The sequence below is a fragment of the Pseudonaja textilis genome, chromosome 2, assembly GCF_049901715.1.
Source record: "Pseudonaja textilis isolate UNSWEBS1 chromosome 2, rPseTex1.2, whole genome shotgun sequence".
NCBI lineage: Eukaryota > Metazoa > Chordata > Lepidosauria > Squamata > Elapidae > Pseudonaja > Pseudonaja textilis.
Window position 1 is genome coordinate 10268921 of NC_141991.1, and position 23349 is coordinate 10292269.

The following is a 23349-nucleotide window of genomic DNA, read 5'->3' on the forward strand; positions in this document are numbered from 1 at the left end:
GTGGGTGGGAGATTTATATCCCAAATTATTTCAGGAGCTCAAGATAGTGGACAGAATCCTCATTCCTCTTTTCCCTCCACCCAATCATTGTTTGATATTCAGCTCTGTGAAGCCTATGGGCTATAGAAGACCAAATGTCCTGAGACATTTGAGCCAGATGGAGTAGATCAGGGCTGTGAAAATGATATCCATGGGCTGAATGCATCACACACTGGCCACACCCCCACCCAGTTTTGCAAAGGGGAAAAAAGTCCCAATACATCATGTGTTGCTGTCTTGATAATGCATGTTTGCCACCCCTGGAATAGACCAAATACACCAAACAATTATAAACCAGGAGACCATCATAGAAGTGGGTCCTTCCTCAACAACTCTTGAGTTTCAACCATATAGTTTCCACAGGTATCCAACTGAAGTTATCTTCATTAAGTGCATCCATATAACGAGAAGAAAGGAATCCATGTCCCTTCAAACTAGTTTTTTGTTGGTATGGCACCAAATTGGTGTCAAGAGGAAAAATCTATTGGCCCCTGTATCTTTCTCCATATTTTACACAATGATATAATGCAAAAAGATTCAGTGTCCTTAGCCTAGAGGGGCACCAAACTCCATAGTTCTTGGTGATCTTACTTAGCAGTCTCTGGAGAAAAGATTCCATGTTGAAGGATAGCATAAGTCAACAAAATACTGTAGGTGTTAAAATGCTGCATTTTCCTCCAGCCAGGGATGGGCTGCAACTGGTTTGCATCGGTTCAAGTGAACTGGTAGATAATTTTAGGGCCAGTCTGGTGAACTGGCAAATCCCATGCCTGGCTGGCCCCACCTACTCCACCCCAGCCCTCCCAGGAGTCCCCACGTGGCCTATTTTGGATCACAAGTAAGGGTAGAGGCTTGGGGAGGTTGAAAAATGGGCCTCCTGGAAGTTTTGGAAGGCCCAAAATGAGGCAGTTTCTGGGCTCTGGAGAGCCTCTGGAGCCTGGGGAGGCCAATTTTGCCCTCCTGGAGGCTCAAAGAAAAAATCATATTCATATTGTTTTCACTCCCAGGCCAGGGTGGTACAGGAAGAGACTAGGCCATGCCCACCATGACCACACCCACCCAGCAACCGGGCAGAGAAACAATTGCTAAAGTTTTTGAAGGACATGCTCTATTCTGGCTTCCTTCCTGCAAACAGAGCCAAGGAAGAAGTTCAGGATCCCCAGAGGAAAAGTTGCTTCTCGTTATAATTATCACCATGCTGCTCTTTCTTCTTCTATTTCTCCAGTGACTGATGTAAACATCAGACTGAAGCAATAAAAACATTAGTTTGTGCTGTTAAATTTACCTTTCTCTCTTTTCCAGGTGAAGTTTACTTTATTTCTGTCTGAATCAGGAAAGCCACTTGGCTCTTGTGTGAGAACTTTTAATTCTTCAACTCTTCTTCCTGTTCTTGTTTAGAAACAGGAAGAGGAGCGATTGAACTCCATGAATTATGAACCTCCTGCTTATGTTTCTGATGCTACTGTTGTCCCTGCCAGTCTCTAGGAATCTTACAATGAAATGTCCACTGACTTTGGAACAAAAGGATGGAGAAAAACCATGGAGCTATTACAGACCAGGAGACCATTTCATTGGTATTATCACCACTGGCACAAAACTATTGAAATTAATGTTCCCTTTTAATGAGGCTCCTTCTATTCAATCTCATTTGTAAGTCATTCAGGATAATGGAGTTGCATACACTCCATTTATATTTCCAACACTCTCATTTTGTTCTCCTTATTCCACTTGCTCCTATATTGCAGCACCTGTCCTGTCTACTTTTCTGAATCATTTTGATTTCCATGTTTTCTTGGTCTTAGTTTGAGGAAAAGATTCAAATTGAAAGATGAGACAGAAAAAAAAATGAAAGAAGTCCACCTCATTTTCCTCTCCCTGTTCAATCTTGAATATATGATTTGAATACTGACTTTTGTTTAAATTAGAGATTATTGTAGTTTTCCCCTGCCCAGCTCATTTCAAATATAACTAGTCATTGATATTTACTTCTTGATCCTTATAGAAATAAAGGATGGCTTATTTTTATAATTGGTTTCTGTTTTGGAACATCCTCTTCCTTTTATGGTGGTTCTATATTAATTATTCCATTATTTTGAACCCTGGTTACCGGACAGATGAAAATTAGCACTGCCAAAAAGAATAGTGTATTTGCGATTCTAAATTCAGGCAGAAGACTGTATCAATTCCACCTTCCCAATATTCATTAAAATTAAATGGAGATGGGTGAGTATCATTTGTCTCTGGGTTTGAAATCAGTATTGGCTTAAGATTTTGAAGGCTTCAAGAGACAAAGTGGATTAGATTGAAAAAAAATATGTTGTTGATTCTGTTGATGATAATAACATGACCATTTTTACAGTTTATCTACGGTTTATTCAAAAGTGCATGATTTATTTTCACTAGTAAAGAAACAAACATATAAATATAAATATAAATATAAATATAAATATAAATATAAATATAAATATAAATATAAATATATATATATATATATATATATATATATATATATATATATATATATATATATATATATATATATATATATATATTGCTATTGCTACTGATAATGATGGTGATGATAAAATAAACATTTTTTACAATAGAAAGTCTTCTGATCAGTCTAGAATCCTATGCTTTATTTTGGTTTTTCAACTGGTCAATAAGAATCCGCAGCTCCTGCACAATCTCACACTTGGCTACAACATCCATGACAACTATTTGAACCCCATTGGCACTTCAGATGCCTTGCTGGACATGCTCTCTACTGGAGAAGCCAATGTTCCCAACTACAGCTGTGGAAGGAAGGAAAACCCTTTGGCTTTTATTGATAGAGGTGACAGGGATATCTCCATCCAGATGTCAAGATTTGTAGACCCCTACAAAGTCCCACAGGTTTGTACGTGTGCCTCTCTGTCTAGGAAAGTGAGTAGATTGGTAGGATGGATAAGTGATATATCCAACTATATCTCCTTTATGGAATTCAAAAGCTGTTTTTCTCCATGGCCACTTTGAGATATATTGCCTAGTGATGGGATTGACATTGGGGAGTGGGAAAGCATGACCGTAGCCATATCATTGAATGACACCATCCCCATTGCTTGGAGGGCTTCTGCTGTACACTTGGAAAGTCAAGGAGAGTCTCTGTGTCCAATAAAAAAGTCTTCTGTACAAAAGAAACACTGACGGAAAGCTCTTGTTTTGTATATCCTATCAGCCAAACTAATTATATTGTCAATGATGTACAAATCCCAGATTCATGAAAAGAATCCCTATGGCTTATCTTATTTAAAATTTATAAGACATACAACACATAAGACATATAAGACAAATGCTGCCCAAAATCTGGAGTTTGATCCTGAAAGGGCTCAAGGTTTAAGTCAGTCTTCCATCCTTTTAAGGTTGTTAAAATGAGGGCACAGATTGTTCCAGGAAATATATTGACTCTGTAAACCACCCAGAAAGTGCTGTAAAGGATTATGGGATGGTATATACCCTCTAGTTCAGCTGGAACAATCTGGAGCAAGATACGTTGATATTGGATTTAACCAAGCTTTATAGTGAAATGTTGTGTATTTTTGGAAACCCAGAGACAGAAGACTTAACACATCTATTATTTTAATATCAATTGTATAAGAAAAAGAGTTCAGTATGTTGAATGGCACATTAATGAATGACCTATTGCAATCCTTATATCTAAAAAACAACATATTTTCTTTGTTGACATAATTTAAAACTTACATATAATACGGCTCTTTATTTGAACAAAAAAGTTCAGCTGAAATCTGCAAATTTGATTCTGATTGTGGAAAAAAATAGGGGTGATACAGAAATATGATTTACACTCTTTATTCTGATTCATATTTAATTTGTTTCTTTTTTTCTTGCTAATGATCTGTGTTTAATATTTTTATCTTGATATGATCTATTGGCTAATCAGCAATACAATATTATAATATGCTCATGACAAAAAAGGTGGATTTATTGAAGGCTAATAACTGATCCTAAATAGAGCATTCTTTGCCGCTTTTTCAGATCCGTTTAAGTGCTTCAGAAGCTCTGGGTGATAAAAGTCAATTCCCATTTTTCTACCAGATGCTCCCTAAATTAGAGATTCTCTACCCAGGAATTGTCCAACTGCTTCTCCATTTCAGATGGATCTTGATTGGTCTCTTTGCTTCAGACACAGAGAAGGGAGAAAATTTCATGAGGACTTTTACTCCTATTCTTGCCAGGAATGGAATTTGTATTGTTATATCACAACAATTCTCAACTACGGGACAAACAGAACTCTTCAGGGATGCTATTTCTAAGTGGAGACAAGTCAATGTCTTTGTTCACTTTATACAATATTTTTCCTTTTGGGACAGACTTCTTCCTTTCCATTCAACACTTACAAGTTTGCCAGAACCCATTGAAGGGAAAGTCTGGATAAATGTAGGCTTTGGGGAATTGCAAATAAGAAGACACACATTTCTCAAATATGTCCATAGCGTTTGGACCTATAGATTTCAGTGGAAAAAAAGGCCAAATGATAGTTCTTTCGAACCAGATCTCTTTGTACAACCACAGTTAGGAGATCAGTCTTTTCACTGTTCTTTTTCAAAAGACATCATTTCTGTCAAAAGCCAAAGAAGATGCATTCAGAAATCACCACTGAAAACAAAAGTGGAAAGAAACAGGATCCGGAACGCATATACCCATATGTCTTACACTTTAATTAATACTCTGGCCCATACCTTGAATGCTGCATATTCCTCCATATCCAAGAGGAGAAAGAAAGAGAGAGAAGAGAGACTGGAGACTCAAAGGCTGCAGCCATGGCAGGTATGGGGTCCTCACTTTCTTTGGAGAGGGAACGCAAGGGAGGAGGGAAACCATCTCAATCTTTTTGTGCTTCAAAAGGTCAACAAGGTTGACCAATCCAATCTCTTGTAGATAATGTTCCAAAGAGCAGATATATATATATATATATATATATATATATATATATATATATATATATATATATATATATATTCTCGCGAAGATTGTATGTGGATCTTTGGTTGTCAGCGTTTTCCCAGGTAAGATTCGAAGTATCTAGGCACATTTTATGAAGTCTCATTCATCATCTTCAGGCTTCTGTCTTCGGCTCTCTGCTTCTCAGAGTGAAGCACTGAGAAGCACAGAGCCGAAGACAGAAGCCTGAAGATGATGAATGAGACTTCATAGAAACGTTGCCTGGATACTTCGAATCTTACGCGGGAGAAAACCTGAACAACCAAAGATCCATATATATATATGGCATTCAGCTTCGTTCGGGTATTTTCCCACGTCATTGTAGTGTATAAATTACAAAGAGTGTATAAATATATATATACCCTCAGAAAACATATATATATATAACCTCAGAATGAATATATATATATATATATATATATATATATATATATATATATATATATATATATATATATATGTGGATCTTTGGTTGTTAGGGTTTTCTCCCGCGTAAGATTCGAAGTATCTAGGCAACGTTTCGATGAAGTCTCATTCATCATCTTCAGGCTTCTGTCTCCGGCTCTGTGCTTCTCAGAGTAATGTGAGATTGCAGCTGCTTCCTCCTTTTAACTGCCAGTGGGGGTGGGACTAGATTCAGTGGGGGCTTGGCTGTGTTCTGATTGGGTGGGGGTGTGTTCTCATTGGTAGGGGGTTTGGCTGTGTTCTGATTGGTTGGGTGGTTAGCCGTGTTCTGATTGGTTGGAGGCGTGTTCTGTTCAGGTGGGGGCTTGGTTGTGCTCAGGTTAGTCTTAGTTGCTGGGGGATTTGAGCTGGTGAGTTGTGATCTTGCTGTTTGGCTTCTAGTACGAACACTTCAACAGCAGAATAATCAGAGAAGCCATAGAGATAGAAAAACGCCCACACAGCATGAACAAACGAGATGACACCTCCCGCCTTCCAGCCATTTGGAAACCCGCCCTCATGAACAGACGAGTACCTAACATGAAGAAGGACACCAGACCCACACCCATGAGAGCCACACAAGATGCCACCACCACACTTCCATGTAGAAAACAGACTCACACCCACTCAGAAGATGAGACACGACCATGGACCAGAAGCTGCACTGCAGCTGCATCACTACCCACTTCAAACCCCTCCAAGACATACATGAAGCAAACCGACACCCACTATGAAGATGCAGCACGACCACGAACTCGAAGCCAAACAGCAAGATCACAACTCACCAGCTCAAATCCCCCAGCAACTAAGACTAACCTGAGCACAACCAAGCCCCCACCTGAACAGAACACGCCTCCAACCAATCAGAACACGGCTAACCCCCCAACCAATCAGAACACAGCCAAACCCCCTACCAATGAGAACACACCCCCACCCAATCAGAACACAGCCAAGCCCCCACCCAATCAAGTCCCAACCCCACTGGCAGTTAAAAGGAGGAAGCAGCTGCAATCTCACATTACTCTGAGAAGCACAGAGCCGGAGACAGAAGCCTGAAGATGATGAATGAGACTTCATCGAAGCGTTGCCTAGATACTTCGAATCTTACGCGGAGAAAACCCGAACAACCAAAGATCCACATACAAATACCCGCGAGAACCTCAGAAAACATATATATATATATATATATATATATATATATATATATATATATATATATATATATATATGGATCTTTGGTTGTTCAAGGTTTTCTCCTAGAAAAACTACCAAATCCAAAATAAAAGCCTCCCCCATCAGTGAAGAAATCCAGCAACGAATCATATAGAGAAAATCATCCAGATGCCCATAAGCTTTATGGTCTCCCCAAAATACACAAAGAAGGAACCCCACTAGACCAATAGTCAGCTCCATAGGCTCACCTCTACAAAACCTAGCCAAATTTCTCGCCAAACAACTACAACCTTATGCAGAATCCATCAACTCACATGTAAGAAACTCATTCCAGTTCATCGAGATCATAAAGAAACAAAACTTACAACCTAGCGACCTACTAGTAAGCTTCGATGTCATATCCCTCTTCACCCAAGTGCCAATAAAAGAAGCCTTGACAGCCATCCAAAACAAATACAACCCCCAAGCACATCCTAGATCTAACCAACCACTGCCTATCCAATACATACTTCACCTACAATGGACAAAAATACAAACAAATAGAAGGAGCACCCATGGGATCACCCCTCTCACCTGTCATCGCTAACCTCTACATGGAACACTTTGAAACACAAGCTCTAGAAAAATACGACCACAAACCCAAACTCTGGCTCAGATACGTAGATGACACCTTCATAATCTGGCCACATGGGAAAGAAAAACTGAACAACTTCCCTCACACACCTCAACAGCCTACACCCCAAAATACAATTCACCATGGAAACAGAAGCCAACAACCAACTTCCCTTCCTAGATGTCTTGGTATACAAAGATCCAATGGCTCCCTAGGACACACCATCTACCAGAAGAAAACACACACTAACCGCTATCTACATGCACTCACACCACCACCCAGCACAGATCAATTCCGTAGCCAAGACACTCATCTCCAGAACAAAATGCTTAGCCGATGAACAACACCAAAAACCGAACTACACACTCACCAACGTACTTACAGCCAATGGATTCCAAAGAAAGAAAATTACCCACTAATCCAAAAGAAACCCCAACCAAAATCCAAGACAGAGAACAAGAAAACGGCAAAGCCCTCCTCCCATATATAAAAGGCACTACAGACAAAATCAGCAAGATCCTCCAAAAACACAACATCAAAACAGCATTCTGCACAAACAGAAAAATATCCACCATCCTAAGAAACCCCAAAGACAAAAATCGAATTAGAAAACCAAGGAGTATACGAAATCCCCTGCACTGCCTGCCCGACCACATACATTGGACAAACTAACAGAAGAATAAGTGCACGCATTGAAGAACATAAGAACTCAATCAAAAAAGAAGAAACGACTCTCTTCCCTGGTCCAACACCTCAAAGCCACAGGACATGAAATTGATTTTAAAAATACCAGAACTATCGCCAAAACCGAACACTTCAACAGCAGAATAATCAGAGAAGCCATAGAGATAGAAAAACGCCACACAGCATGAACAAACGAGATGACACCTCCCGCCTTCCAGCCATTTGGAAACCCGCCCTCATGAACAGACGAGTACCTAACATGAAGAAGGACACCAGACCCACACCCATGAGAGCCACACAAGATGCCACCACCACACTTCCATGTAGAAAACAGACTCTCACCCACTCAGAAGATGAGACACGACCATGGACCAGAAGCTGCACTACAGCTGCATCACTACCCACTTCAAACCCCTCCGAGCCATACATGAAGCAAACCGACACCCACTATGAAGATGCAACAGGACCACGAACTAGAAGCCAAACAGCAAGATCACAACTCACCAGTTCAAATCCCCCAGCTACTAAGACTAACTGGGGCACAGCCAAGCCCCCACCTGAACAGAACACGCCTCCAACCAATCAGAACACGGCTAACCCCCAACCAATCAGAACACAACCAAACCCCCTACCAATGAGAACACACCCCCACCCAATCAGAACACAGCCAAGCCCCCACCCAATCAAGTCCCACCCCCACTGGCAGTTAAAAGGAGGAAGCAGCTGCAATCTCACATTACTCTGAAAGGCACAGAGCCGGAGACAGAGGCCTGAAGATGATGAATGAGACTTCATCGAAACGTTGCCTAGATACTTCAAATCTTACGCGGGAGAAAACCCGAACAACCAAAGATCCACATATAAATACCCGCGAGAACCTCAGAAAACAAATATTGCACCTCTACGGGGAGGAAACCCACCATCTGACCAGGACTTATGAAAAACTTGAAGTCCAAAGAGCCTCCATTTTATGTGACCTTGCATTCCTATGCAACTGCCGAGATCAAAATTTAATTCCCACAAGCTTCCAATTGAAATTCCACACCAACACAGCAGCCACCAAACGCATCCTTAAAAGAACAGAACTGGCCCTAATTAGAAATGAACTTCACACGAAAAGGTTTCTCCTAGACCAAATCAACAAAGATCTCCTCACACTCCACCTCAGACTCAGCAACAAGCTTCACCCTCTACTTTGGGACAAATCCAAACAACTTGCTGTCTGGAGAGCCGAAACACAGACCACCCTCAAGACAGATACTCACACCAACAAACTCAGGAAACTACAACAATGCCAGAAACCAACTCCCCTCCCCACAGCCACACATGAAACAAACATTGCACAACATCTCAGACAAGATCCTCACTGAAGCTGAAACCAAGGTCCTTTCAAAAGGATTCAACTTTGCTGTCGCTCCCAAACACATCCCCACAGAAACCACCATATGTGGAGTTGAAACCATCCTGACCAAAACCAACCCTGATGATGCTAACAAAATCAGACTCGAAATCACCAACATCCTCTGCACTAGCAAACCACCCAAAAGCAACTTATCCAAAGAAGAACAAACTGCACTACTTAACCTGAAAGAAGACACCAGCATAATAATCCTACCAGCAGACAAGGGCAATGCGACAGTGGTTATGAACACATCTGACTACCAAACCAAGCTAACCAACCTACTCCAAGACCCCACATACAAACCCCTAAAGACAGACCCCACCACCTACCTAGAAAAAACTACCAAATCCAAAATAAAAGCCTCCCCATCAGTGAAGAAATCCAGCAACGAATCATACCCAGAGAAAAATCATCCAGATGCCCCAAGCTTTATGGTCTCCCCAAAATACACAAAGAAGGAACCCCACTCAGACCAATAGTCAGCTCCATAGGCTCACCTCTACAAAACCTAGCCAAATTTCTCAAACAACTACAACCTTATGCAGAATCCATCAACTCACATGTAAGAAACTCATTCCAGTTCATCGAGATCATAAAGAAACAAAACTTACAACCTAGCGACCTACTAGTAAGCTTCGATGTCATATCCCTCTTCACCCAAGTGCCAATAAAAGAAGCCTTGACAGCCATCCAAAACAAATACAACCCCCAAGCACATCCTAGATCTAACCAACCACTGCCTATCCAATACATACTTCACCTACAATGGACAAAAATACAAACAAATAGAAGGAGCACCCATGGGATCACCCTCTCACCTGTCATCGCTAACCTCTACATGGAACACTTTGAAACACAAGCTCTAGAAAAATACGACCACAAACCCAAACTCTGGCTCAGATACGTGAGATGACACCTTCATAATCTGGCCACATGGGAAAGAAAAACTGAACAACTTCCTCACACACCTCAACAGCCTACACCCCAAAATACAATTCACCATGGAAACAGAAGCCAACAACCAACTTCCTTCCTAGATGTCTTGGTATACAAAAGATCCAATGGCTCCCTAGGACACACCATCTACCAGAAGAAAACACACACTAACCGCTATCTACATGCACTCTCACACCACCACCCAGCACAGATCAATTCCGTAGCCAAGACACTCATCTCCAGAACAAAATGCTTAGCCGATGAACAACACCAAAAAACCGAACTACACACTCTCACCAACGTACTTACAGCCAATGGATTCCAAAGAAAGAAAATTACCCACCTAATCCAAAAAGAAACCCCAACCAAAATCCAAGACAGAGAACAAGAAAACGGCAAAGCCCTCCTCCCATATATAAAAGGCACTACAGACAAAATCAGCAAGATCCTCCAAAAACACAACATCAAAACAGCATTCTGCACAAACAGAAAAATATCCACCATCCTAAGAAACCCCAAAGACAAAATCGAATTAGAAAACCAAGGAGTATACGAAATCCCTGCACTGCCTGCCCGACCACATACATTGGACAAACTAACAGAAGAATAAGTGCACGCATTGAAGAACATAAGAACTCAATCAAAAAAGAAGAAACGACCTCTTCCCTGGTCCAACACCTCAAAGCCACAGGACATGAAATTGATTTTAAAAATACCAGAACTATCGCCAAAACCGAACACTTCAACAGCAGAATAATCAGAGAAGCCATAGAGATAGAAAAACGGCCACACAGCATGAACAAACGAGATGACACCTCCCGCCTTCCAGCCATTTGGAAACCCGCCTCATGAACAGACGAGTACCTAACATGAAGAAGGACACCAGACCCACACCCATGAGAGCCACACAAGATGCCACCACCACACTTCCATGTAGAAAACAGACTCTCACCCACTCAGAAGATGAGACACGACCATGGACCAGAAGCTGCACTACAGCTGCATCACTACCCACTTCAAACCCTCCGAGCCATACATGAAGCAAACCGACACCCACTATGAAGATGCAACAGGACCACGAACTAGAAGCCAAACAGCAAGATCACAACTCACCAGTTCAAATCCCCAGCTACTAAGACTAACTGGGGCACAGCCAAGCCCCCACCTGAACAGAACACGCCCAACCAATCAGAACACGGCTAACCCCCAACCAATCAGAACACAACCAAACCCCCTACCAATGAGAACACACCCCCACCCAATCAGAACACAGCCAAGCCCCCACCCAATCAAGTCCCACCCCACTGGCAGTTAAAAGGAGGAAGCAGCTGCAATCTCACATTACTCTGAAAGGCACAGAGCCGGAGACAGAGGCCTGAAGATGATGAATGAGACTTCATCAAACGTTGCCTAGATACTTCAAATCTTACGCGGAGAAAACCCGAACAACCAAAGATCCACATATAAATACCCATGAGAACCTCAGAAAACAAATATTGCACCTCTACGGGAGGAAACCCACCATCTGACCAGGACTTATGAAAAACTTGAAGTCCAAAGAGCTCCATTTTATGTGACCTTGCATTCCTATGCAACTGCCGAGATCAAAATTTAATTCCCACAAGCTTCCAATTGAAATTCCACACCAACACAGCAGCCACCAAACGCATCCTTAAAAGAACAGAACTGGCCCTAATTAGAAATGAACTTCACACAGGAAAAGGTTTCTCCTAGACCAAATCAACAAAGATCTCCTCACACTCCACCTCAGACTCAGCAACAAGCTTCACCCTCTACTTTGGGACAAATCCAAACAACTTGCTGTCTGGAGAGCCAAACACAGACCACCCTCAAGACAGATACTCACACCAACAAACTCAGGAAACTACAACAATGCCAGAAACCAACTCCCCTCCCCACAGCCACACATGAAACAAACATTGCACAACATCTCAGACAAGATCCTCACTGAAGCTGAAACCAAGGTCCTTTCAAAAGGATTCAACTTTGCTGTCGCTCCCAAACACATCCCCACAGAAACCATCATATGTGGAGTTGAAACCAGCCTGACCAAAACCAACCCTGATGATGCTAACAAAATCAGACTCGAAATCACCAACATCCTCTGCACTAGCAAACCACCCAAAAGCAACTTATCCAAAGAAGAACAAACTGCACTACTTAACCTGAAAGAAGACACCAGCATAATAATCCTACCAGCAGACAAGGGCAATGCGACAGTGGTTATGAACACATCTGACTACCAAACCAAGCTAACCAACCTACTCCAAGACCCCACATACAAACCCCTAAAGACAGACCCCACCACCTACCTAGAAAAAAACTACCAAATCCAAAATAAAAGCCTCCCCCATCAGTGAAGAAATCCAGCAACGAATACATACCCAGAGAAAATCATCCAGATGCCCCAAGCTTTATGGTCTCCCCAAAATACACAAAGAAGGAACCCCACTCAGACCAATAGTCAGCTCCATAGGCTCACCTCTACAAAACCTAGCCAAATTTCTGCCATCCAAACAACTACAACCTTATGCAGAATCCATCAACTCACATGTAAGAAACTCATTCCAGTTCACGAGATCATAAAGAAACAAAACTTACAACCTAACCTACTAAAAGCTTCATGTCATATCCCTCTTCACCCAAGTGCCAATAAAAGAAGCCTTGACAGCCATCCAAAACAAATACAACCCCCAAGCACATCCTAGATCTAACCAACCACTGCCTATCCAATACATACTTCACCTACAATGGACAAAAATACAAACAAATAGAAGGAGCACCCATGGGATCACCCTCTCACCTGTCATCGCTAACCTCTACATGGAACACTTTGAAACACAAGCTCTAGAAAAATACGACCACAAACCCAAACTCTGGCTCAGATAACGTAGATGACACCTTCATAATCTGGCCACATGGGAAAGAAAAACTGAACAACTTCCTCACACACCTCAACAGCCTACACCCCAAAATACAATTCACCATGGAAACAGAAGCCAACAACCAACTTCCTTCCTAGATGTCTTGGTATACAAAAGATCCAATGGCTCCCTAGGACACACCATCTACCAGAAGAAAACACACACTAACCGCTATCTACATGCACTCTCACACCACCACCCAGCACAGATCAATTCCGTGAGCCAAGACACTCATCTCCAGAACAAAATGCTTAGCCGATGAACAACACCAAAAACCGAACTACACACTCTCACCAATGTACTTACAGCCAATGGATTCCAAAGAAAGAAGATTACCCACCTAATCCAAAAAGAAACCCCAACCAAAATCCAAGACAGAGAACAAGAAAACGGCAAAGCCCTCCTCCCATATATAAAAGGCACTACAGACAAAATTAGCAAGATCCTCCAAAAACACAACATCAAAACAGCATTCTGCACAAACAGAAAAATATCCACCATCCTAAGAAACCCCAAAGACAAAATCGAATTAGAAAACCAAGGAGTATACGAAATCCCCTGCACTGCCTGCCCTACCACATACATTGGACAAACTAACAGAAGAATAAGTGCACGCATTGAAGAACATAAGAACTCAATCAAAAAAGAAGGAACGACCTCTTCCCTGGTCCAACACCTCAAAGCCACAGGACATGAAATTGATTTTAAAAACACCAGAACCATCGCCAAAACCGAACACTTCAACAGCAGAATAATCAGAGAAGCCATAGAGATAGAAAAACGCCCACACAGCATGAACAAACGAGATGACACCTCCCGCCTTCCAGCCATTTGGAAACCCGCCCTCATGAACAGACGAGTACCTAACATGAAGAAGGACACCAGACCCACACCCATGAGAGCCACACAAGATGCCACCACCACACTTCCATGTAGAAAACAGACTCACACCCACTCAGAAGATGAGACACGACCATGGACCAGAAGCTGCACTGCAGCTGCATCACTACCCACTTCAAACCCCTCCAAGACATACATGAAGCAAACCGACACCCACTATGAAGATGCAGCAGGACCACGAACTCGAAGCCAAACAGCAAGATCACAACTCACCAGCTCAAATCCCCAGCAACTAAGACTAACCTGAGCACAACCAAGCCCCCACCTGAACAGAACACGCCTCCAACCAATCAGAACACGCTAACCCCCAACCAATCAGAACACAGCCAAACCCCTACCAATGAGAACACACCCCCACCCAATCAGAACACAGCCAAGCCCCCACCCAATCAAGTCCCACCCCACTGGCAGTTAAAAGGAGGAAGCAGCTGCAATCTCACATTACTCTGAGAAGCACAGAGCCGGAGACAGAAGCCTGAAGATGATGAATGAGACTTCATCGAAACGTTGCCTAGATACTTCAAATCTTACGCGGGAGAAAACCGAACAACCAAAGATCCACATACAAATACCCATAGAACCTCAGAAAACATATATATATATATATATATATATATATATATATATATATATATACATATATATATATATATATATATATATATATACATAATATATATATACACACATGCACACACACACACACACACACACACATTTGTTTTCTTAAGTTTTCGCGGGTACTTACCTGTATGGTATTCAGCTTTGTTTGGGTATTTTCCCACATCATTATAGTTGTGCTTTTAAAGTTGTAGCAACGTTTCAGCAGAATCTCATCTGCCATCAATACACAATACAGAAGCCTGATGATGGCAGATGAGATTCTGCCAAAACATTGCTACTTGCCCCACAGAGAAATGGATTAGGGGAGACATGATAGCATCTTCTTTATTGGTAACATGGTAGTATTTTCCCATACTTGAAGGGCTGTCACAGGGAAGAGGGGGACAACCTAAATAAAAAAAGAACGTTGCCAAGATGCTCTCAATCTTACACAGGAAAAGACCCGAACATGCCAAGACCTGCATAACTGTACCCGTGAAAATCTATGAAAACAAATATGTGTGTGTGTATGTGTATAGATAGATACATAGATATAGATATAGATAGATATAGATATACAGTAGGTATATATATTAAACAACATTAATGTTATAGTGTGTGCATTTTTAAATAATTTCTTGTCTTTATGAATTTGTGATTAGCATTTTAGAATTTATGTTTATAATTTGAAGAAGACTCTGAGACCATTTAAGTGCCATGCCCCTCCTTTACAAAAACCCCAGTTAAAGCTTCTTTAAGTGATGGCAGCTGGGTCTTGGCATTAAAACAATCATTGCAGGGGAAACTGAACTTATCTGGTTCACCAGATCAGCTCTAAAACTGCTCCTCTTTTTAGAATGTTTTCCATATCATTCAGCCAGAATTTCCTCTCTTGTGACGGAGTTGAGTTTTCCATTTGTCCATGTCCAACTCTCTAGAATAATAGCAAGCTTCTGTGAAGCACCTTTCAATTATTGGAAGAGTGCTGTATCCTCCGTTTTCCAGTCAAGAGATCATTTCATTTGGAAAAGGTGCTATCATACTTCTTCTGATTTTCAACCCTCAAAGAGCAACCTAGCTCTTCTCCTACTTGTCTTCCTTAAGGCTAAGATCAACTCCTTTGATCTCTTCCTTGGTTTCATTGTCTTTTTCTAAAGCTGATCCAGTATTTGTGCTTCTCAAAATGTAGTGTTTGCAAGATGACTTTCTACTTGTCTTAATTTTTCTCAAAATCAGGATGTTCACTCCTGAGACTTTTATGGATGGATTTGTCTTCATTCCATGAGCATCACGCTTCCAACTCACAATTCTTTTGCAGTCTATGATTTTGAAATCATTTTCACAAATATTCTTATCAAGTGTAATTTCCATCATCCTTTCTCCAATGCACCATTAATGACATTCTTATCCAATTACATATTGTTAATTATCCAATCATTGACATACTACTAATTTATTATAATCAGTGACCAGTATACATACATACCAAACACACACATAAACACACACACATAGATATAAGAAAATGTACAAATGAAATCTTGATGAAATGTGTATATTAAAGCTGCCATCCCTTTTTTCTTATAAGCTATGCCATACATTGTTAAGTCCTAGTTGCTAAAAAACCAAAAACTTTTCTAGTGGCTTTTGTTTATGTATTTATCTGTATGCGAAAATTATAAATATTTTTTCTTGATGCTTTATGTTGTGGAGCGATGGTAAGGAAGAGGCATGAGACCAGAGCGTACAACTAACAAGGCTTTATTGCAAAGAATAAAGGGTTGTCGCGTCTGCTTGCTAACTTGCAGACTAGCAGGCGACAATGGGCTGGCTCTGCTCGACAGCCGGCTTTTATAGCCGACTGTCAAACGGAGCCAACCAATGGGAGCGGCTGGTGCTCCCGCTCAAACAGCGGACCTGGTTGGGAACTCCAACCAGTTCCACAGACATAACACTCCTTTCCCCCAGCTGGGAACATGCGTAGTCCTGTAGGTAAGTGGGTTGTCTGTGCTGGCAACCAGAACGTCGCAGCTCGGGTGAACTGTTGGCTGGTGACAAGTCCAGGCCCTCGGGACATGCCTCGACGGTCGTTGGGGCATGGGCTTGCCCTGGCGTAGTGTTCTGCGAAGTCGGCGAATCCCTCTGCTCGGGCTGACCTGGGCGAGTCTCGAGGTCCGGTGGGCAAACTGGATCGCTCGGCCGCTGGGTCGGTGATTCTAGCCGGAAACTCGGGTTCTCCAGCAAACCCTCCTGATCGTCGGGGAAGACCGGGTTCTGCAGGGAGTTTCCGTCTGGCACCAGTAGGGAGACGTTGGCACTGGCAGGTCGGGTTGGGTTGGTATCAGCCGCACTTCTCTGTCGCCTTCTGAGTTGGTCCATGTGTCTCCGCCACAAGCGTCCATCTTCCAGGAGGACCCTGTAGGATCTTGGACCTGTGACTGACACGACTTGACCTGGTACCCACAAGGGATTCCCCCGCATAGTTCCTGGCGTACACCAGGTCTTGCAAGGCAAAGTCCCTGACCAGACTGTCAGACCCTAAAGGGGTGTCTGGGCAGTAGTGGGGGTGTAACCTGTCCAGGGTGGTCCTAAGGCGTCTCCCCATCAATAGTTCGGCAGGGGATTTGTTAGTAGTGGTGCAAGGCGTCGTATGTTGGCTGAGCAGGAAACGAGACAGTTTAGAGTGCCAGTTTTCCTGGCCAAACCTGGCGAGTGCCTCCTTGGCTGACCTAACTGCTCTCTCCGCCATCCCGTTGCTAGTGGGGTGAAAGGGAGCTGTAAGGACGTGTCTGATGCCCAAATTAGCAACGTACATACTGAATTCACATGATGTGAACTGCGGGCCATTGTCAGACACCAGCGTGTCTGGAAGTCCATGGGTGACAAATAAACGGGTCAGGGCTTTAACTATTGCCTGGGTGGTGGTCGTGGGAAGCAAGGCCACATCAATCCACTTGGAGTAGGAGTCCACGACCACCAAGAAAGTCCTGCCATGCACCGGTCCAGCCAGGTCAATGTGCAGGCGAAACCAAGGGGCACTAGCACTTTCCCACCTGGTGGGCGTGGCAGCTGGTGGGGCAGCCCTGGTTTCTTGGCAAGGTTGGCAAGAGCTTACCCAGTTGGCGATTTGAGCATCCATGCCGGGCCACCAAACGTAGCCGCGGGCCAGAGCCTTCATCCTTACGATGCCCGGATGGCCCTCGTGAAGCACCTTCAGGATGAGCACATCCCTGTAGCCTCGACAGTTCCTGCTGACGGGTTTTAAAAGGAACAAAGTCAACTGTACATTGAGTTTCCGGCCACCCCCTTCCCACCCAGTCCAGAACCTGGGCAATTATCTTGTCTTTTTTTGAGTGCACCGCGATGTCCTCGGCTGTCACTGGAAGTTTGAGTTCGTTGACCTCAAAGATGGCGTGAATTGGTGCTGGGTTCTCGACTGGGACTGGCAGGGGGCAGCGACTAAGGGCATCAGCGTGGCTCAAGTTCTTGCCAGGACGATGCACCAACTTGAATGAGTAAGCGGCCAGAAACAAAGTCCATCTGGTCATTCTGGGTGAAAGTACCTGCGGGGTTTGCTTATCTCCAGATAAGAGTCCTAGGAGAGGTTTGTGGTCTGTCACAAGTTCAAAGTGGTGGCCAAACCACTTTCGTGGAACTTTTTAACTGCAGCAACCGCAGCCAGGGCCTCTTTATCGATTTGGCTGTAGTTCCTTTCTGCCGAGGAGAAGGTCCTAGAAAAGAAGGCAATTGGTGCCTCGGAGCCATTGGGGAGTCTGTGGCTTAGGACAGCCCCAATCCCAAAAGGGGATGCGTCAGCAGCCAGGACCAAGGGAAGGCGTTGATCGAACTGGACTAAGACTGCTTCCGATGTGAGTAAGGATTTGACTGACTTGAAAGCATGGGCTTCTTTGGGCCCCCAATGCCAGGGTGAGTCTTTCTCTAACAGTCTATGTAAGGGTTCAGCGACAGATACTTTGTGTGGAAGGAATGAGGCGTAAAAGTTTAGAAGCCCCAGAAAAGCTTGTAGTTCAGTCTTGTTGGTTGGTGTGGGTGCCTCATGGATGGCCTTCACCTTGGACTCAATTGGGTGGATGCCAGAGGCGTCTATCCTATAACCCAGAAAGTCCACCTGCCTAGTGGCGATGGCGCACTTCTCCCTTTTGAGTTTGAGGCCATGCTGCCTAAACTTCTCTAGCACTGTCCTGACCCTCTGTATGAGTTGAGGTTGGTTGGTCGCTGAGACTAAGATGTCATCGAAATAAGGAACAACTCCTGGGAGACCTTGGAGAATCCTTTCCATGAGTGATTGGAATATACCCGGGGCCACACTGACCCCGAATTGGAGGCGTTTACATTTGAATGCCCCTCTATGCATGACTATGGTTTGTAATTCAGCTGTCTGATCATCAACAGGGAACTGTTGGTATGCCTGGGACATATCTAGCTTGGCGAAAATGGTGCCGGGTTCGAAAGTGTGTAACAGGTGCTGAATAACAGGGACAGGGTATGCGCTGACCTGTAAATAATGGTTGAGTGTGGTTTTGTAGTCTGCGCAGATTCTTAAACTGCCATCCTTCTTGAGTGGGGTGACTATGGGGGTCTCCCATTTGGCAAAATCAGTAGGTTCTAACACCCCTTGCTTAAGTAGCTTATCTAATTCTGCGTCCAATTTGGGACGGATGGCGAAAGGCACCCTGCGTGGCTTTAGGCGGAGAGGAATTGCCTGGGGGTCTACAGAAAATGAGATGGGGATGCCAGAATAGCAACCTAGCTTGCTGCTAAATACATCAGAAAAATCAGAAAATAATGCATTTACGTCAGAAGTTGAGACAGCATGGATCCCAGTTACACTAAGGCCAAGGGAAGGAAACCAATCGAGCCCCAACAGGCTGGGGAGGGCACCATTAACAACCACTAAAGGCAAATGGCCTTTAAAGGCTTGGAATTGAACGAGGAACTTGCCTTTCCCAAGGACAGGAATGTTCTTGCCCTGGTAGTCCCGCAGTGTCAGGTGGCATCTTTGTAGCTGTTTCCTTGACAGTCTGGGCTGGATCTTCTTCAGGGTTTCCCAGGAGATGATTGAAAGCGCAGATCCCGTGTTTACCTTCTAGGAAAACAGAAATTTTAATTTTATCAGGGGTTTGGGAAGTATGGTTAGCGTGGTAGCAGGTATAGCAGTCCTCCACTTGCCTTTGGGAATTAGGAGGTGGTGGAGGTCTTTGAGGCAAAGTGCGCCCTGCTTGGCAGACTCTAGCGAGGTGACCCTTCTTTTGGCAGTTCAGGCAGATGGCGTTTCTAAACCTGCAGGATGCCCTAGAGTGGGAGCCTCCGCAGGTTAGGCAAATGGGAGGTTGTTTGGGAGTGAAGTTGTTTCTCTGTCCTGCTCCTACCTGTGAAGGCTTCTGATGCTTAAGGCGGTTATTGTCTGATGAGTCTGTGGGGTCTTCTTCACTGAGCACTTCTTCTGAATGGACGGTTGGACTGCTGGACTTTAATGGAGTGCCCTGAATCTCAGCTGCTGATTGGGCAGAGAGCTCAGCAGCTAGGGCTTCCTCCATGGCTAAGGATAGATTCAAGTCCTTTTTTGCCAGCAAACGTCTTTGGAGTCTCAAGTCTCTAACCCCACAGACGATCTGATCCAACAGCATGTCTTCCAAGTAGTCTTTGAAACCGCACTGCAAGGCAGCTGTCCTCAGGGCTGCCATGTACTCGTTGATTGACTCCCCCTCTGCCTGTTTTCTAATTCTGAAGGCATACCTTCTGGCTATCTGGGATGGTTTTGGCGAGTAGTGATTGGAGAGTATTTCTTGTAGTTCATCCCATGGGACGCTTCTGATAGCGCGTGGTGCGACTAACGCTGTAGCGGTGTCAAAGACGGCAGCCCCACAATAGCTGAGGAAATAGGACTTCTTTCTATGTTCCGCAGCATCAGCTAACCCGATGGCATCGAGGAAATGGCTGAAACGATTTTTGTAGGAGTCCCACGTTTCCTCGTTGGGCTTGAATGGTGGGAATGCTGGATTAGCATTCATCGTGAAAAGTGCAGGGTTCGTCTTCTTCAGTCGTCTTAGAATTCGTGCTCTTAAAAGAGCGCAGGCTGTGACTGTCTCTCTGGGCTACGTAGCTCTTTTTGAATTTCGCGCTCTTGGTGAGCGTTGGCGGCCGTGGCTATGGTGCCTGCGGCTCGCTTCAGTGAATACAGCTCAAACGACAGCGGTTTGAATTTCGCGCTCTTTGTGAGCGTTGGCAGCTGCGGCTACAGCGCTCGTGGCTTCACTCTCAGTGATTTACAGCTCTTTGAACAAAACGCGTCTGGTTAGCCTTCGACCATCCCATCCTCGTTGCCAGTGTTGTAGAGCGATGGTAAGGAAGAGGCATGAGACCAGAGCGTACAACTAACAAGGCTTTATTGCAGAGAATAAAGGGTTGTCGCGTCTGCTTGCTAACTTGCAGACTAGCGGGCGACAATGGGCTGGCTCTGCTCGACAGCCGGCTTTTATAGCCGACTGTCAAACGGAGCCAACCAATGGGAGCGGCTGGTGCTCCCGCTCAAACAGCGGACCTGGTTGGGGACTCCAACCAGTTCCACAGACATAACACTTTATATTTTTAAATAAGTTCATAATCGTTTTGTCTATCAATTGGTATAAATATTTTATCCAAAAATCATGATTACTCAACTCTACTTTTCTATATTACAGAAACATAGAAGAATAGATGACTAATGTTTGTTTTGTTGTTTTGTTTTTTGTTTTTCCCAAATTTTGTTCTATTGTACTTTACTAATTCATTTGATTCTTTTTGTTAGTTTTTATTTTTTTCATTTTTAGTTTTAAATATGGTTTTACATTGTGTAAGCTGCCTCAAGTCACCATGAATGAATAGGTGGCAATATAAATTAAATAAATAAAAAATGGCTATTTAGTGAGTTTTATGGGGAGCATTGAAAATTATTGATAGCAAATCAATTTTAATTCAGATAATTATCATACCATCCAGCCATCACTTAACTAGATTCCTAATCTCATCAAAAATTGTTTTACTGAAATCAAGTTATATCATCAGCATTTCCATAATCTATTTAGGAAGTGTAATAAGATGGAGAATGACTTTGGGGACAGGAAGAAGAGTTGCTGCCCCTAAGGAAGGATCAGATAAAAGCTGGAAGCCCACAGCTATGTAATATAAGGGAAAAAAGTGAGAAAGGATTTTCAGGCTGAATAAAAAGTTGGTAGGAAAATTGTACATACAGAATTACAAAATTCTGCTAATGTAGCATTAAAGTGAAGTAGAATTACCTCATCTGGCCATCTTTCATGTCTGGTTTACCTGGGACATAATTAGCCTCACAACTTTCTTCCTGACCAGTTCAGGCTTTTTGGTAATTACCCTGTAGTTTTCAAGGACTTTATGTGAATAATCTCTGCATTTATTTGTTTATTCAATTTGGGACCCAGCCTAGAATGATCCCTACACTTTACCAGTTTTATTAATTATTTAGTTTATCAATTTATATATATTGTCAACATATGATTGGCTAATTTTGCCGAACCTTTTTCTTTTTTCTCTTTTGGGGATACTGATAACACTTGTTCTTCTGACTCAGGATATTTGCAAGTGAGACAAGTGTAGTAGAAAGATTCAAATGTGAAAAAAAAAAAACATGTGGGGGTAGAAAAAAAAAGAAACAACGTTTCTGCTGTTACAAATCCTGGATATTTCTGTTCTAGTTCCATCCATTTCTGAAAAAGAATGAGTTTTGCAATCTTTCCCAACTGAAACTGTACTTGGACCAAAATGGGGATATAGCAGCAGATCTGAACATTATAAGCATGATAGTTCTCTCCAGGGAGGATCCCATTACAAAGCAACTAGGCAGTTTTGAAAGACAGAGGCTTACTATTGACCAAGATGCTCTTTCACAGCTAAAGTTGCTCAACAAGGTGGGTGAAATATTGGTGTCTTTTCTCTGTTTTCCAAAGCCTTGAGACACATTTTAAATGGCTAAACCTATTCACCAGTGGTGGGATTCATTTTTTTTACTACCGGTTCTGTGGGCATGGCTTGGTGGGCGTGGCAGGGGAAGGATTCTGTAAAATCTCCAGTCAGAGGTGGTATTTGCCGGTTCTCCGAACTACTCAAAATTTCCACTACTGGTCCTCCAGAACTGGTCAGAACCTGCTGAATACCACCTCTACTATTCACCAAAAAAAAATGGCCTTCGCTGAAAATTGAATGTGGAGAGTAGAACCCTTATAATTTTCTTAAATGACTTTGGAGGCTTCAGTACAATTGATAAGGGGTCCTTCAGATGCTGTAATATGGAACATTATTTCAAATTGATTCAGCTATGTCCAACATGGGATGCCTTGTGATAATTCTTTAGGCTATTTTGTGTCCCCTGTGCAAACTGTTATCCCTATAAAGCTAGTGAAAGGGGACATTTTTTCCAGGAACTTTGGTAGTACATTGGTTAGAATGTAGTCTTGTCATCTAATTCTGCCCACAGCCAGGAGTTCGATCCTGTCTGGCTGAAGGTTGACTTAGTCTTCCATCCTTCCAAGGTCAGTAAAATGAGGAGCCAGATAGTTGGGGGCATGATGCTAACA